General features: G+C 36.1%; 1 protein-coding gene across 1 annotated transcript in view; it reads left to right on the forward strand.

Moving 5' to 3' along the window:
- Nucleotides 1–845: 845 nt before the first annotated feature.
- Nucleotides 846–17899, forward strand: part of LOC149417130 (uncharacterized) — an 87086-nt gene continuing 70032 nt past the window's right edge. Inside the window, exon 1 of the mRNA XM_089641245.1 lies at nt 846–1242. The gene's annotated coding sequence lies outside the window, so the exon portion shown is untranslated. The remainder of the gene's footprint in view (nt 1243–17899) is intronic.

Below are 17899 nucleotides of genomic sequence, written 5' to 3' on the forward strand. Positions count from 1 at the left end.
GAACATGGACCCGTCTAGATTGTAAGAAGTCTCACACTTTTCCCAAAGAAGCACACGACTAAGTTGTAATAAGTTTCACAATTTTCCCAAAGAAGCACACGACTAAGTTGTAATAAGTTTCACACTTTTCCCAAAGAAACACGAGCCAAGTTTCCCAAATAATCAATCAATCAATCAATCAAATACAACACGTGTACCCATATGGGGAAAGCAGTTAGTAAAACCAAAGCGCTGATTGCTTGAAATGGATATCTATGCTATGTTTAATGATCAGATCTGAATATCGAAGTTCTTCCTAACCTTTCCCTTCCCATCACGTCGCCTCACAACATACTCCAAATTAGGGATACAATAGGACCGCAGACTCCAGATTCTGTGTCACGTGATCAAGTCAGTGCCATCGAGAATGGACGATATACAAATGGCAACAATGGTTGATGGTAGGTACTGCATATTCCGCATAAATTCAATTAGTCAAACTGTCGAAATGATTAAATTTCTATGTATATTAATTTGCGATGATGCGGACTTTAACAAATTACCGACATTTTCAACGATGTTTACCAATCGAATGGCGCATTCGATTTTACAATAAACATAACGCGTACGCAACTTTTTCTTGAAATAATTTCTCCTCGTTTCGAAATTGCCTTCTACGAAAACAACCTCTCGTGTTTCTGAATTCTGATTACCGTCGGTACCTACCGTCTACACCTACCGATATTACTGCTTTTTGTGAGGTGAATCACATCCCGGAGAGCGCGGTACCACTGTATGGGCCTCGCGGCGCGGGGGTTTCAAACGAATTGGAGGGAGATTGGACAACATGGCCGCGTATAGTTTCAATTCTCCGCTCCGCCAGTTTGTATATCGACTGCTCTCGAGTTGAACGGTTGGATCGTCGGAATCTACCGAAAAATAAAAACACCAAACTGAATACTTGATTAATTAATTCAATTACTGCTGAACGAAAGCAGACCCAGTCGTATAATTTATTGCAATTAACGAACAAGTGCGCGCGAACTAGCATTAAACCTCGACAATATTCATTATTTATTGCAGTGAACAGTTCGTTGCGAAGGTACCAGAATAATAATATTAGATATTTAACAGTGTTAGATTTAAAAAAATGGCTTCAATACTTACATGATATTGTTTCAAAAACAGTTATTATTGTTGGTGGACCAGTGAATTTTTGTGTTTTGTGATAGTGTCGGTGTAAAAAGGATTTTTACTTATAAGGTAAGAAAAAACATTATTACTGCGTGTGTATTTGTATTTGTAATTTAAATGAGAATCCACACGAGTAATGTTTATTCCCGCAGTGCGTATTTAGTTTATTAATTTAATATTTGAATCCAGATTTAATTGAAAAGGTACTTACCGGAGAATGCCAACGACATGTTCTTACCATTGACCATGGCATTATAAGAGTTTTTTATCCATCAAGGTTTTCTGCATTCCTTCCTACACACTGTGTATCTACTGCATGTGAGAGAATGTCAAATCGGGTACTTATCAGTTAATTGATACGTGCATTATTGATGGTCATTCATTAATATCTGAAATAAACAATTTGGTGAGTTGCTCTGAAGACAGCTATATACTCGTAAAGATATCCCCTTTCGCTAAATAATGCTATTATAGAATAGTAGCGCTCGCATCCAAACAAATATGTTTTAAATCAAAACGAAAATTTCATCTGAAATCATAAGATTTGTACGTAGGTACTTAAATATCTACCTACCAAATTAACAGAAAGATGAAATGCCAAATGGTTGAGTTTACAAAACGTTCTCACTAAAATCATTGGAGATTTAAAAAATGTGTTCTGACCATTCTAATTAAACAACTAAGCGTGGAGAGAATGAGAGTCATGTAGCGAATTCATTTTTAAGTTGTGTGTACTTTCCTAAACATTTTAATAAGTCTCCAGAGTCTCTCTGATTAAGGTATATTTTTGCCTCAATTAAGGTAAATAATTAACGGAATAATGAAGGAGAAAGTATGATATAAATTTAATGTTAAAAGCGTTTATTAATTAAGGTTTACCTCCGAGGTTTTATCCAACTGACTAACCATCACGCCGTTTCCCCACAGCGATAGGCAGAGAGGACGAACTACCAAACAACTCGGTGTTGGCACACATTCCTTATCTTATTCACATTCATGCATTGTCTCATACTTACTCTTCTGTTATTCTGACTCTTGACATAGCCCAACTCGTATTTGGTTCACTTGATCGTGTCACGTCTTTCTTAACCATATATTCCATTTACACTCATCGTTATTTATTGTGATAAGTATGTCGACATTTATTCAAGATAAGAGAGTTCACTGGAATAATGAACTGCCGATAAATGTTTTCAATAGAACTTCAATTTCTTTCTTTATGAAATAGCCGATCAAAAAACCTTGGCAAAAAGCTCTGGAATTCGCTCAACACTGTAAGACAACTCCATCTACAGTTGTTGTCCTAGAGTTCTACAGTGAATAGGATGCCAGCACGTCTACCTTGTGTGCGATGCTCGGAGTGCACCTAACCAAATGCGCCTAGAGTGCGTTCCGCTACTTTCTTCTTTACCAATGGGTAGCATGCGCTATAATAATAAACGTCTGACCACGACTTTCTATACGCAGTCCGCATCGCTCAGTTCCGGAATATATCAACTATCAACACTTATTGTGTCATCGACACCACATTTATATCATCTGCTTAGTTTTTCCCTGAATCTACCTTTGAACTAATAAATCGTTTTATATTTCATAACTCAGAAAACGGCGTTTTATAGAATTGTAATCTTTAGAATATAGTCGGAATACTGTCATTGTAATTTGAAAATGGTTCTAGGAACTTGCGTCATTGATCCCATAGTGCATAGTCGGGAACCGCGTCAAACGCGGGACTAACCATTGGCTGACATTGCCATAAACAGGTCATTTATATGTTTTGTTCTTGAGTTCAACATCTCGACTTGGAACGACCTGCCGGAATCTCTGTTTCCCCCTTTCTACAACATGAGTTTTTCTACACTCCTTCCTTTCCTGAAACAGATGTAGCATCCTCAAAGATAACAGGCGTGGAGTTATGTGAAAAAAATTCGCCAGTTAGGTGGAAAAACTCATTCTGATATAGACAGTAATTAAATCATTTAATATTATGGTAAACTAATAAACCAGTAAAAAATCACTGACTATTATAATTATAGATTTGTGAATCAATTGCAATGGAGGATAAAATAGCAACTGTAATCATGGCGTGTGAAGTGACCGATGCAGTAATGTAGTCATGCCGTGTGAAGTGACCGATGTACTAGTGTAGTCAAGCCGCGTGAAGTGACCGATGCAGTAATGTAGTCATGCCGTGTGAAGTGACCGATGTACTAATGTAGTCATGCCGCGTGAAGTGACCGATGCAGTAATGTAGTCATGCCGTGTGAAGTGACCGAGCAGTAATGTAGTCCTCCGCGTGCAAAATCATTTCTTCTCCAAGCTTAATCTTTCTAATAAAACGTGTGTTTATCTGAATTGATCTATCAAGTTCAAATTTTAAACAAAACAAATACACATTTCAAATAAAAATAATATTGACTTTGGTACCTACGATATTATTTATATATTTATTACTCCTTAAATAACTTTACATAACGAAATTACTGATTTTTAAACGAATAAGGAAAGGTATTTGTTAATTATTTTGGGAAATACGAGTATGATGTATCATTATTATTAATTTGTAACCGCCTTTGTTTCGAAATATCTTCAGTCAGAGAGTTTCGTCTTCTTAATTTATAACATATAAGAAGTGAGTTTCACAAGTCTCTTGTGTTGAAGGTTCTACTCGTAAATGCGTCCATGAGTTGGTTTTCCCGCTTTATTTAATAGACCGAGTGACCGATGCAGGAGTTTGGAAACGTGATATATCCGGCCTGCGAGTTCTGAAAGAAACTCACCAAAGAAACCTTGCAAAGGCGTCTAGTTCAATATTTGTATTCAGTGCGCACCCTTTTCTAAAATAATAACAATAAACCTACTTGAATAAATTATACGGTGTCATTTTTTGTAAAAAGTGTCCTCAACGATGGCCATAAACAAGGTCTACGCAGACTATGCGTCATGGAATATTTTAAAAATCAGGTTAGCAAATATTGATAAATAAATTATTAGAGAGCGACTTCATTTGTAGAGCGGTGAGCTATTTGGTTTTGATCCGGTCACGGGTTGGTCGTATTAATTTTTTTTAAATTTGTATCCTAATGAAAAGTATTAAGTTGTGATGTATGCAAAGTTTTTTAAATTTTAATTAATTAAAATTACGCCAACAGAAAGTTGGCTGTTATTGAAGAATACGAAACTGTATTTATTTTACATTTAATTAGGGTTATATCACATGTAGATTTGGAATAAAGTGGACGATAATCTTAGGACTCCGAATACTTATTTTCCACCAAATTATGAAATATAACAGTGGAATACTTTTTAACGCAATGTCTTTTACATTTGGGAGTCGAAACGAAATTATATGAATTTCCCTTGAAAAAAGAAAAAAAACATTAAAAACACACCTCGTTCTGTTGTATAGGTATGAAAATACAATTTATTTAAATGCTACTTTTGATATTTTTCACCCTTATACACAATGTCCGGAAACTCATAGTACAATCGGGAAACTGGTGAATCTACACACATTGGTAGTCGTATTGCACCCTTATACACAATGTCCGGAAACTCATAGTACAATCGGGAAACTGGGGAATCTACACACATTGGTAGTCGATTTGCACCCTTATACACAATGTTCGGAAACTCATAGTACAATCGGGAAACTGGGGAATCTACACACATTGGTAGTCGATTTGCACCCTTATACACAATGTCCGGAAACTCATAGTACAATCGGGAAACTGGGGAATCTACACACGTTGGTAGTCGATTTGCACCCTTATACACAATGTCCGGAAACTCATAGTACAATCGGGAAACTGGGGAATCTACACACATTGGTAGTCGATTTGCACCCTTATACACAATGTCCGGAAACTCATACTACAATCGGGAAATTGGTGAATCTACACAGTCGATTTTTTGGTGTAATTTGTTTGATCTGAGCTTTCATTTTCATGTACATCGAGTTAAAAGTTGGAATTTTTAAAATTAAAATTCAACAACTGTCTCTAAGAGGTAATCAGCTTTTATAATGTATTTGAAAATGCGTCCAAGCATATTCTCGGCTCAAAAGTTTTTAGCTTTTAGTTGCTCGAAATGCTCAGATCGAAAACAAAAGGTTTCAAATTCCCGCTTGTACTACGACTTTTAGACACCTTGTATAAATGTTTTTTTCTATATTTCTTCTATTTATTGCTATGATACATTTTTTTATTTATTTTATCTTCGATAAAATGCCTTATAATGAACACCTTTAAAATGATATATTTTAGTTGAATGCTTTTAAAAGAGAAATATTTTATTATTGTTTGTAATAAATAGCAAAAAAGATAAATTAGGAACCACTAAAAGAATTTTTAACGAGCCTTATTGTCATCAATTATTAGTGAAATTATTGACCCGTAGCGTCGCGAATAAAAGTCAAGGCTACATTGAACGCTGAATGCAAAATAATACCTCTATTGTAATGTTGATTAAAGAAGTAGTTAAAGTCGTGATTGTATTGATAAAACTAATAATAACTAACAACCATATTCATCGCTCGCTCGCGAGAAATTTGTAATATCACTGTCCATCGTCCGGTCAGCGAACTGCGGCGTGCGTTTATAACTTATTGGAAAGTGGACTAATTGCTGCTGGCTACTTACCTTCCTTGGGCGGCGCTGGCGCTGGCACTGGTGTACTTGCCGCCCACCGCGCGATGCCTTCGCCACATCATCAGCAGGCCCGCCCCGGGGGTATACGTGAGGCTTTTACGTGGATACATTGTTATAGGCAAGTTTTACAGGAGTAAAATTATAAGCATAATAGAACATAACGTAATAATCTGAGTGTGAGCCATATAAGCAGGTACAATACAAGTTGTCATAGAGAGTTCTTTTGAACAAAGGAGTTCTATAGTTGTACTGCTCGTATATAATACCAATACTATGAAAGTAAAGCGCTCTTTGGTTTGCTGTCTACATGGAGTGTTTTAAAACAATTATATAGTGATAAAATAACTATTTTTAGTGGTAGTTTATTTGTTAAGTTAAATGTTATATTAAGCGTATAAATATGTATTATTTGTTTTATGTGTGTAACGATATGATAAGTTGTATAATTAAGATGTTTAAGTAGTACTTGGAAGGGAATGGCCGACAAAGATGTCGATGAGGTTCGCTATCCATCACATCGCCAACCCTTCGGTGGCGCAAAGAGGAGGACGGAACGTGATCAATGTCGAATTGGTACATGGAACATTAGAGGAGGAATGGAAAGAAAGATGAACGAACTGTGTGATACTATGGTGAGCAAATGTTTGGACGTACTTTGTATAACAGAGAGTATGAAAAAAGGTAGCGGTACAATGCAGCATAATGATAGGCTCGTCATTTGGTCTGGGAGACCAGATACGGAGAGGGCTTGTCAAGGTGTTGCAGCGCTACTGTCTCCCAGAATGATTGAATGTATGTTGCAGTATGAATGTGTAAGTCCGAGAATAATGTGGATCAGATTTAAAATCGGTTTGACAAGGGTGTTTCTTGTTATTTGCTACGCCCCTGTTAATTCTGAAAGCGATGAAGTGAAAGATGATTTTTGGACTGGTGTGAATGTTGTAATGAGACTAAAAAATATGAACGAAAGGATTATAATGGCAGGCGATTTGAATGGGTGGGTGGGAATTAGACGTGACGGATTTGATTCGGTCTTAGGTATGTTTGGGGATAAAAGAACGAATGACAACGGGAACAGAATGCTTGAAGTATGTTTAGAGTGGAACCTGTTTGTGTCGAATACTTTCTTCGATCATAAAGGTATCCACCAATATACGTGGGAAAGAGGAAATGAGAGGTCAATTATTGATTTTGTAGTAATTGACTCTAGGTTGAGAGCTGTTACCGAGGACACAAGAGTTTTCAGAGGGGCTGAGGTCGAAACTGACCACTTTCTTGTAGTGTCGAGAGTAAACCTCTTTCGCGGTTGGCGCTCTAAAGTGAAAACGGTACCAACTCCGACAAGAGTCAAAATAGAAAAACTGCAAAACGATAATGTGAGAAGTAAGTATGTGAATTGTGCAGAGATAAGATTGAATGCGAAGGAAATGGATGGTCTAAGCATAGACGAAACATGGAACCACATAAAAGTGTGTCTTTGTGAATCTGCTAGGGAGGTTTGTGGAATAAGTACGCAAGGTAGGAAGAAAGGTGATGCATGGTGGGATGATGAGATTAAAGCACTGGTCTCAGAAAAGAAGAAAGCATGGTTGTGTCTGATTGCGGCTGGCAGTGCTTCCAGCGAAGAGAAGTATCGAGCGAAAGAAGTATATAAGGAATGTAAGAAAAAAGTAAGAGTTGGAGTGAAAGAACGAAAGAAACGCCTGGAAGAGGATGAAGGAATGAAAATGACAAACCATTTCCAAGAAAACATTAAGTTGTTTTGGAAAGAAGTCAAAAGGTCCCGGAGTGGCCCAGAAAACGGAAGCATGAAAGTGATAAAATCAAAAGATGGAAAAATGTTGACGAATGAGGAAAAAATAAAAGAGAGATGGATGAATTATTTCGAGGAAGTCTTCGAAAGCGAAGTGAGTGACAGTGATTCCAGTGGCAAATCAGATATGAATGACGATGGAGTGAATGTTACCGAAATTAGCATGGATGAGATAGAAAGCTCGATTAAATGTATGAAGAATGGTAAGGCTGTTGGGTTTGACAATATTGCTGCTGAATATTTTAAAGGAGGTAGCCGTGTAATTCTCACATGGTTGTGCAATCTTTTTAACCAATGTTTAAAGGAAGGTTACACGCCTTTAGATTGGAGAAGGGCTGTGATCATGCCATTATACAAAGGTAAAGGGTCACGTATGGAATGTGGGAATCATAGGGCTATTAGCCTGCTTAGTTCAGTTGGCAAGCTGTATGGTAGAATTTTGATTGAAAGAGTAAGAAAGGAAACAAAGGATAAAATATGGGATGTGCAAGGTGCTTTTATGAGTGGAAGGGGGTGCATGGACCAGATCTTCTCATTGCGTATGCTCACTGAGAAGTTTCTGGCAAAAAACCAGAAACTTTTCTGTGCCTTTGTAGATTTACAAAAAGCATACGACCGAGTCGACAGGAAAAAGCTATGGAAGGTGTTGTCCAAGTATGGAGTGAATACGAATCTGATTCAGGCAATTGCGTCTCTGTATGAGGGAAGCGTTGCATGTGTTAGGGTAAACGGTGGTTTTACGGGGTGGTTTAATATCACAAAAGGTGTTAAACAAGGCTGCGTAATGTCACCGTGGTTATTCAATCTATACATGGATAATTGTATGCAAGAATTGAAAGAGGTGGGATTGGGCGCGAATTTGAATAATTTGAAAGTATGTTGCCTGTTGTATGCTGATGATGCGGTGCTGATTGCTAATAGTATAGATGATCTACAGTCTCTCGTGTCTAGGATGAACGAAGTATGCATGAAGAATGAGTTAATGATGAATGTAAGTAAGTCTAAAGTAATGGTGTTTGAAAGAGAGAGTACGAAAACAGTGTGCAATATAATTGTGAATGGGGAATACTTGGAGCAGGTGGATGAGTTTGTGTATTTAGGAAGTATGTTTACGAGAGATGGGAAGGCTGACAGAGATATCGAAAGAAGGGTAAATGCAGGTAATTCCGTTAATGGAGGACTAAACGCCGTAGGCGCTAACAAAAAATTGTCCAAAGAAGCGAAGTTAGCAGTCCACAACGGAGTGCTGGTACCTACCTTGATGTATGGAAGTGAGGCATGGAACTGGCAAAGAAAGGATGAAAGTAGATTAAATGCTGTTGAAATGAGATCCCTGAGGCGTATGTGTGGTAAAACCATGTTTGATCGTGTGAGGAATGTGGAGATCCGCAAAGAGTGCAAGGCTGATGTAAGCGTAATGAGTAAGATTAAGAAAGGGACGCTTAGATGGTTTGGGCATGTAGAGCGAATGAGCGAAGATAGGAGTGTAAGGAGGATATATGATGCAAATGTGAATGGTAGCAGAAGTCGGGGACGCCCGAGGAAGACATGGCACGATCAAGTGAATCAGATACTCGAGTCGGGCCATGTCAAGAGTCAGAATAATGGAAGAGTATGTATGAGACGATGTATGAATGTGAATGAGGCAAGGAGTGTGTGCCAAGACCGAGTTGTTTGGCGGTCCGTCCTCTCTGCCTACCCCTGCGGGGAAACGGCGTGATGGTTAGTTAGTTTTACTATGAAAGTAGTTAGAGAGCAATGTATGGTGACTCTGTTGATATTTATACAAATAAACATGAACAGTTTGTCGGGAAGCATGTTTGTATTTAGCAAACCTTTATTACGCCAGATTGGGTGCTTTACAAAACATAGCTAATTTAATACAGCGATAAATAAATAATACATCATATAGAGAATAGAATGTACATGTATGAGATAGCATACACCGTATTTTACGCTCAGATCATGAAACTTTTGTGGTGATTGATTATTCATAAAACAAATCAGTGCCCAAATAAAATGTTTATTATTTTTGTGTGGTTCGTATAAACACACATTTATAATTATTAATTCTTCCCACTCGGTCAGCTGTTCTATTTAAGATTTGATATGTGAGGGTGGCTTTCTTGTTATCCGAACACGCGCATTACTTCGTGCCACGAAACGTGCCCACATTGCATTTCTTGTTCTCATTAATTCTTTGTAAATTATAGTGTCACAGTTTATTTTTTATATTTTTGTACTGGTTAAGTTAGGTGAGATTTAGTAGGTTGGGTTAGGTTAGGTAGCTAATGTAACGAATATAAACCGCCGATATAGTGAATAAATTCTAAAAGGCCGCCTTGTTGTTCGGCGGCCCGCGTGCACCGCACTTACCACATTTACCACACATCAGTCAGTCCGTATCCTCGCTTTACTATACCACATTCTTCGCTCAAATTTAAACTGGCTAAATCGGTTGATTGAAGTGGGGAACTATAGGCCCAAAAATAATCTGCTGTCGTTGAGATTTTGATTTTGCTGTTGATGACATTAGACGGATGACGTTAGCATAGATGTATCACTCACGTAGACAGTACTTTAGTTTTACAAAGAAAAGGAAACACAGACAAATAATAAAATAATAGACAATATGTGTAGTATTGATTTATTTATTCAAACGCCATATAATGGCTTTTACAATACAGTGATAATCGAATTACAAGCGTACAGTGGTAAACAGGATAATAATAGCAATAAATTAAAAACAATTATGTGTAAACAAAAACACTATTGCAAGTGATGCAGTTAAAAATTAATATTATTAATATAAGTGCAGTAAGACAATGCATAATTCAAAATAAATATATACCAGTGTAACAATAGGATATATATATTTATTGCTGATATCTAGATTTACGACCTATACACGAATCACCTATGAAGCTGCACTAAGCTCGACATTCCAACCAAGCCGAGCTTAAAATCAACTGATATACCGGGCCTATTTACACTGTCTATGCTCACCACTTTCTAACTCCCACAGGCGAGTTGTTCTTTCTAGTGCCGTCATTGGGTGACGGGTTTTCCGTCCTTTCATAATCGGCACTACATCCTTGGAAACTAAATAACAATTAATCTATTCAGAAATCCGTATTCTATAAGTAACATAATGTATTCGTGGATGTGTAAGCACTTTCGCAACTGTACAGTTTGTGCAGAAATGAATGTCATTTTCTTTTCGAGAGATTTCTATCCCGAAGTGAGTCGTTCTTTAACTTGAATACCTATATAAAACGGTTAAGGTTGTATGTAGTAGATTTTGCTTTTTATAATTCTCCTCAAATTTCATGAACATAATTTCCCAATCGTATTGCTTTTCCCTGAAGCTAAAACCTCTCTCTGGGCGAACGTTCTCATTAGTTTTCTCCCTCAAAGCCGTGTTTCCCTTCAATAATCCACCTGTCAAAACCATCTCCATTTCTTTTGTTAAATCCACTTTAAAAATGGAAAATATTCAAATACGAAAGGGAATCTTAAAATAAGCAAACCTCTAGCCGAATCTCAGCACAGAATTATTATAAAGGTAGAGAGAAATGTTATTTATTCTGATGACTCTGTGACACTCGAAATCCTTCGGGTGACATATTTATATTTACTTACCATAGTGGTATCTACTTCTAAGCATTTCAAAATGAGGATTTCCACAATTTTATATTTTTTTGTGGTATTTTTTTTGTAGGACGTTGTTACAGAAAAAATATTTTCAATTTAAAAAAAATTACAAATATAAATGGTGCCGGGAGGAACGTCACGTGATGTATTCGTCTGTTATTCATTTATTTGTCTATCTCACTCTTGTAGCTAGAGGACTGGGACTTGGAACTATGTCAGCACTATGACAATATATTACTTATAATAACAATACTAATTTCGGTTATCTGTGCGTTAGTCCTGCGTGAAGTCTGGTTCAATGAACTCATCACTTCAGGGCAAATAAAATCTAGAAAATGCAAAAAAATATCTTCGATTACACATCTGCCTTGATGATGGATACTGTAATGCTTTTCGAAAAGTTGGCTAAAGGAGGAGGTAAATTAACCAAAAATAAATCACTAAATAGTAAAACAGTTTTTTTTAAAGATAAAATTAACACTTTATTTGACAGAATTACCAAAAATATCTTCATTTTCTTAATGCATGTTTTTGGCTGCTACATACGTGATTGCAATATAGTACTAGAATAAGTTTTTCCACTATGAAACTATTAAAATCATTTTTCTGTTCTATATTTGAAACGAGTATTACTTGGGATTGGGTCAAGGGACTACGGTTATCATTATTTTCAAGAAATCTTTATTTACTAGGTAACTGAGGAAACAAACTAGATTTCTCAAAGATAAACCGATCGACAGGTAAACTTCTGATGGTCTCTCTAATTGGTCTGCGCAGATCTATATCATTAACAAAACACTATTGTTTAGGATCGTGCTTTTCAGAAGTCCTTACTTTGTGTCTTGCTTCAAACTAACAATGTTTCTGATTTATCGTAATCGACTTATTAATGATTTGATTGCGAACTGGTCACTGATCACTGGTCACTGGTCACTACATTAACTGGTGCAATAAACACACATTAAATAACTAATAAATAAATTGTGTTAAAATGTATCGAGTGGAAAATAAAGCTCACCGGTGACACAATCAGGGTCAGTTTCTCACTACATGTTTATAGTAATACTAGCGCAGACCCGTCAAACATCACGAGATAGTCTGAAATCTTGGCAAAATATTATGTAATTTACAGGACAACCGAAATTAATGTTTGATGATCCTTTAGCGCAGACCCGCGAAAAACCATGGGATATTTTGAAATCTTAACATATCAATTCCTATTTTGAAAAAAGACAATTTGATGTTGTTGTTAGTAAAGGTAGGTACTTTACGCTTGTCTGAATTCTTCACACAATCAATTCCAATTGAAAATGACTCTTAACTTCAAAGCAAATCCGATTTCATTGGACTAGAGTTACACTAACAGACAGACCCACACCCGAAATAAGTATTTTGATGATTCGATTTAGCGCATTTGAACGATTAGGTGTCTAATTGAACTGTAGATCTCTTTTTATCTACCTATTTAATAATTCAATCTAAACGTGATAATACGTCATGAAGTACAGAGTGGAAGATACTCTCAGTATCGCCCTGGTGTAAGACTAAGACTTTGGCCGTGTTTGGTTACCAGATCTGAATAGCCAGGTACTTCACTATCTTCCTCTTCTCCTTCTCTTTCCCCGCATCCTTCTTCAGCCTTGCAACATACCCCGATTGGGGATGCCTTAATCTCACTGGCCCACTCTTGTACGTATTAACATAACAAAAAAACGAAAGCTTAGAACAAACAAAGAGGACATTTTTTTGAGAAAACTTAATTTTAAATCTGAAAAACAACATCTCCACTTATCCAAACACCTCTTTGCCTTACAATTTTCAGTAAAAATTCATATTCCATCCTCAGCAGTACCAATTTACGCCCATCAGGGTACTGATTTTCATAGTGAGGTTTTCACAAAAAAATAATATAAGGAACATCATTCATAATCTAACTTTAACAATCTGGAAAGCATTATTAGCTTTAGTAAATAAACAGAAAATAGGGACACGATTATTACGCAAATTTTATTTAAAAACAAACACTTTGTACCAGTAGGATAATAATGAGCAGCACGACGGTTGTTACGTTAAATTTAAAATCTATTTAAATATTGAAGACAATATTAGTGATTTTTAAACGCAAATCTGAAACAGAAAAATCAGAAAAGGAAACGGTCACATCTGGGACTCGAACCTAGGACCCTTGTCTTTCCGGGACAATGCTCTACCAACTGCGCTAATGGGACCCTATCCTCATCGGTCACTTTTAACTGTATCATACTTCGAATAAGAACTACCAACGTTGTCTTCATTTTTTCACCGCACATTTTTATTGGCAACTATCTTTTATGTATGATCGCAAGATTCAACCCGAACTAAATGCAATCCTAGACAGCGTCTTATAGATAAACCTATCTTATTGTTTTTATTTTTAATGTGCGACATCTATTGACTTTTTCTGCAAGTCTAGAAAATGAATTATTATTTTTCGGAATAACTTATTGAGTAAAACCTCAAATTATAATATTTAAATATTGAAGACAATATTAGTGATTTTTAAACTCCTTTTCTGATTTTTCTGTTTCAGATTTGCGTTTAAAAATCACTAATATTGTCTTCAATATTTAAATATTAAAATCTATTGTTCACTTGGCGGCTGTTGTTGTAGATGTCAATGTGAACCTATGATCCTAAAACAGGTTCTTAGTTTGGGTTTAGCAAAAAATACATAGAAAATATCCTATGTCAAAACATGGCGTGAAGAAATTAAATCAATTTATCCGATTTTTTTAACAAAATATAGCTAAATAAATGCGTTATTTTCCATTTCCGGAAATTGAAATACTTCTTACTCGGAGAAAGCTCACCGATATAAAGTATTGTTGATTTATTAAAAATCTAGTCAAATTATTCGTTTTCTTGTTAAAAACGGGACTGCAGGTCTATAACGAATGAATTGACAAATTTCATTAAAAACTATCACTATAACACGAATATGTTAAAAAGAAGTCGGAACACGTTTTCTTAAAAATAATGATATTTTCACATCTCGTCCATCATATTTATTACCTGCATGAACACGTTTCAGATATATTCTGAATGACTAATGTTTTATTAGGAAATGAGCAAGCAGTCAGATTTTTAACATACTTGCTTTTTACTGTAAATGTTATTTGCCATGTTTCCGGAAGCAACGTAGGTTGCCACTCAAAAGCTCTTCTGTAATCTGATATATCTCGTTGGTCACTGTTACCTAAAACCAACCCGGACCCGGATGCTGACCGCTGTAATGATGCCCGAAATGCCGTGTTGAAAGGTGAGAAGGAAAGATCGGCATGTAGAAACTGTAAAATGTATTCTGTAGTGTTGTAATATCGCAGCATCCGGAATAATCCGGTCCAGATGAATCACCGCTTCTTTATAGCTGGCTGCAAATGTTGCCGTAATGATCTTGTTTGAGAAGATGCGCATCACTTATTTCTCTATGTTATTGTTAAATTATGCATTTATGAAAATAGGTGTGAAACACATAAAAACCTCTGCACTAATGTTATGTAGGCTAGTTTTAATCCCAGTTACTCTAGTGTCCAGTCGCGTGTGCGGTCTAGATCACAGATTAAATCAGATTATATCGTTTTACAAGGATCGCAAGGAATGGCGTCATGGAATTTTGATAACTTATCTATATTGTTTTTGTTAAATCAAAGAAAAACATTTAAGTGAAATTACGTTCGCTGAGGACTTGTGCCACAGGAAGAACTATAATCACAATCACAAGGTAGGTACAGAACAGACTCTATATATTCACCGTTACGTCTTCCGTCTACGATTGCACTTTCGTACACTCAATTTGCGGTACAAAATAAAATGCTAATTTGTTTTTTTGCTACGCCTACACAACCTGTTTACGATTAAGGCCATCTGATTTCATCACGGATATTTTGTGATGCTAAAATCATCAGGTGGTTGTAATACTGGTTAGCCTGTTCAAAACTGCAACTGCAAGATTAAAAACGTAACATTTAAAATAATATTACATAGGAAAAACTTCACTGCAGCGTAATGTATACATTTCCCTTTTTTAAATTTGGGCGGGGGGGTGCTTGGAATATAAAATAATTTAACTAGTTATTATTATTTAGTTTCAAGTCTGAATCAAAGCTAAAATGTTTTTTATTTAAAACATTTGTCTCTAAATTGCCTAAAGTGGATACCAGTTTCCTTGTTCAAATTTGAATATAAAGATGGCGTAAAACAGAAAGAAATGCTTGAATAAAAAAACAAAATTGCATTTTGTTTTATTAGGGCAACGAAAAGCAATCAGCATTTTAACATTTCATGGTAATATTATGAAGGTACCCAATCAGTATTATCATAATATAATATTAAGTATTATATAGCTTTTATGTATTTTAAGATTACGTATTTATTTTGATTTCTAAATTTATTTAATGATGCTTACACAAATATTATACAGGGTGTATCGGCACGTACCCGACAAACTTTAACCAGCTATTCCTTAGCACATTTGGAGTAAAAAATGTTATGGGCACTTTGCTGTCCGGTAGCATTTTTTTTCAATTAAAAACAAAAAAATTAAAAATTTCCACACTACATCATTGTCATTGGCATTGCTTTTCGTGTTCAACAGCTGTTATAAGCAAGTATGTCGAAAAGCGTCTTCGCTCTTTCGCACACACTAAATAATAATAGTTAAAAATGAGACGAATCGTGCCGTGCCATTTCGTTGTGATTGTAAAAGCGCGCCAATATAGGTACACACGTACATTATTCAACGGAATTCGAATAAAATATTGCCAGATGGGTTTTCAAACTTTGACAAAGGATAAAACAGTGGTGACATGTGGTGAAAATATGAATAATAATTTTTTTATTAAAAAAAAACGTTACCGGACAGCAAAGTGCAAATAAGATTTTTTACTCCAAATATGCTAAGGAATAGCTGGTTAAAGTTTGTCGGGTACGTGCCGATACACCCTGTATATTGTCGGGTACGTGCCGATACATCCTGTATATTTATAACAACTTTTCGGAGGCGGGTTTGGGTACCGCCGCCCTGGAACCATTTATTGGACAGCCAAAACCTCTGCCGTAGGTCATCCCAAGTGATTTGCTACGTTTGGTGATGTAGTAGGGGTGCCCGGGTTCATCTGGTGAGGTGTGTTCAGGATGCGCCTACTCTATATAGATATCTAGATTCCTATCCATCCCTCATACATTTTTACTTCCCAAAACTCCTCTCCTTCCTTTCCTTAAAAGGAGCCTCCACATAGCATCCTCAAACATGATAAAGGCCCAGGGCTTCCTGTGTGAGGTTGATGTAAAAAAAAACTTAAAAAATTTTTGGAATAAAATAAAATAATTACATACTGTTTCGGGATTATTAAATAAAATCACAATTTTAACTGTGAACAGAATTAGAATTTATTTTGGGTATAATCAATTTACAAGTATGACACGTAGAAAGCAGTTAAAAAGTTCAACAGTAAGACAGTATAATAAACTTTTGCAACCACTATTAATATGTTCCCTTAACCCTTTGTTTTACTAAAAAGGTTTCAATGAGTATTTTCTCTCTCTGGGTTAACTGAACTCCCAAAGTCGACGGTTTACTAAGCGTCGCACATAGATAGATTTCAATGATTTAGGCGGCCAAAATTATTTTTGGGGTTATTTTAGTTCTAAGTTCAATTAAAATAAAGGAAAGGTATATATTTATAAAAACATACATATATTTGTCAGGTTATAAAGAACAGTAATATATAACAGAGCTAAATTCACTAAAAAATACAAATGAATGGAAACAGAATTTAACAAGTTTTCTTTAAATATAAAATTACATTAAAAATCGTTATCTTCAGGTCCAGATGTCTCTACTGACTCTGTGTTTGGGTCACCAGGTAATAAAAGTTTAACCGTTTCAGGTAGAAATGCGTTACGTGAAGGTTTTCTTATTTGTCTCAAGCAACTAATGAAGGGATCTGAACTTAACAAAAGCCTATAATATACATCTAAGTTACATTCTTCCCTAGAAAACTTTCTGGCAAAGTTTAGCCGGTACGATCGGAAATGCTTGTTCCGGGCTTCTGCAGCTTCTTCCGATAGCTGTCCAATTGGAAGGAGCCCCGAACTTTTTATGATTTGGCTTCCATGTACCAATATCTTGTGCATAGTTGGCGTCATTGGGTCCCAACCATACTGTTCTACGTACAATTTTGCTGTGTCGTACGCATACTTATCATATTTTTCAGCATCAATTTTATGGCCACTAGAAATAGTTTCTAAAATAACCTTGAATCTGTAAATCAGTTCAAAGTTAATACCTGTGATGGCTGAAGCCAATTCGGGGTTTTCAAAAAACCTCCGGCTTGTGTTGCCATCATTGGTGTTGCCAAAGTTGGCCTTTGGCATGTCAATAAGCAAACCGGTTTCATTTCGAAACCTCTCCTGAATTTCCAACTTCTTTTGGGCTTCTAATGCCTTGTCTTCTTCGGTTTTTCTTTCCCTGTATTTTTTTACTGGCAGTTTATACGAAAGGTGTATAATGCTTTCGAAAATGCGGATCCGGGCGTGTAATACTGACAAGCCGAATTCCAAAGCTTGAGGG

This window comes from Hesperophylax consimilis, chromosome 16 (assembly GCF_061612785.1).
Source record: "Hesperophylax consimilis isolate HC1 chromosome 16, BYU_Hcon_1.0, whole genome shotgun sequence".
Classification (NCBI taxonomy): Eukaryota; Metazoa; Arthropoda; class Insecta; order Trichoptera; family Limnephilidae; genus Hesperophylax; species Hesperophylax consimilis.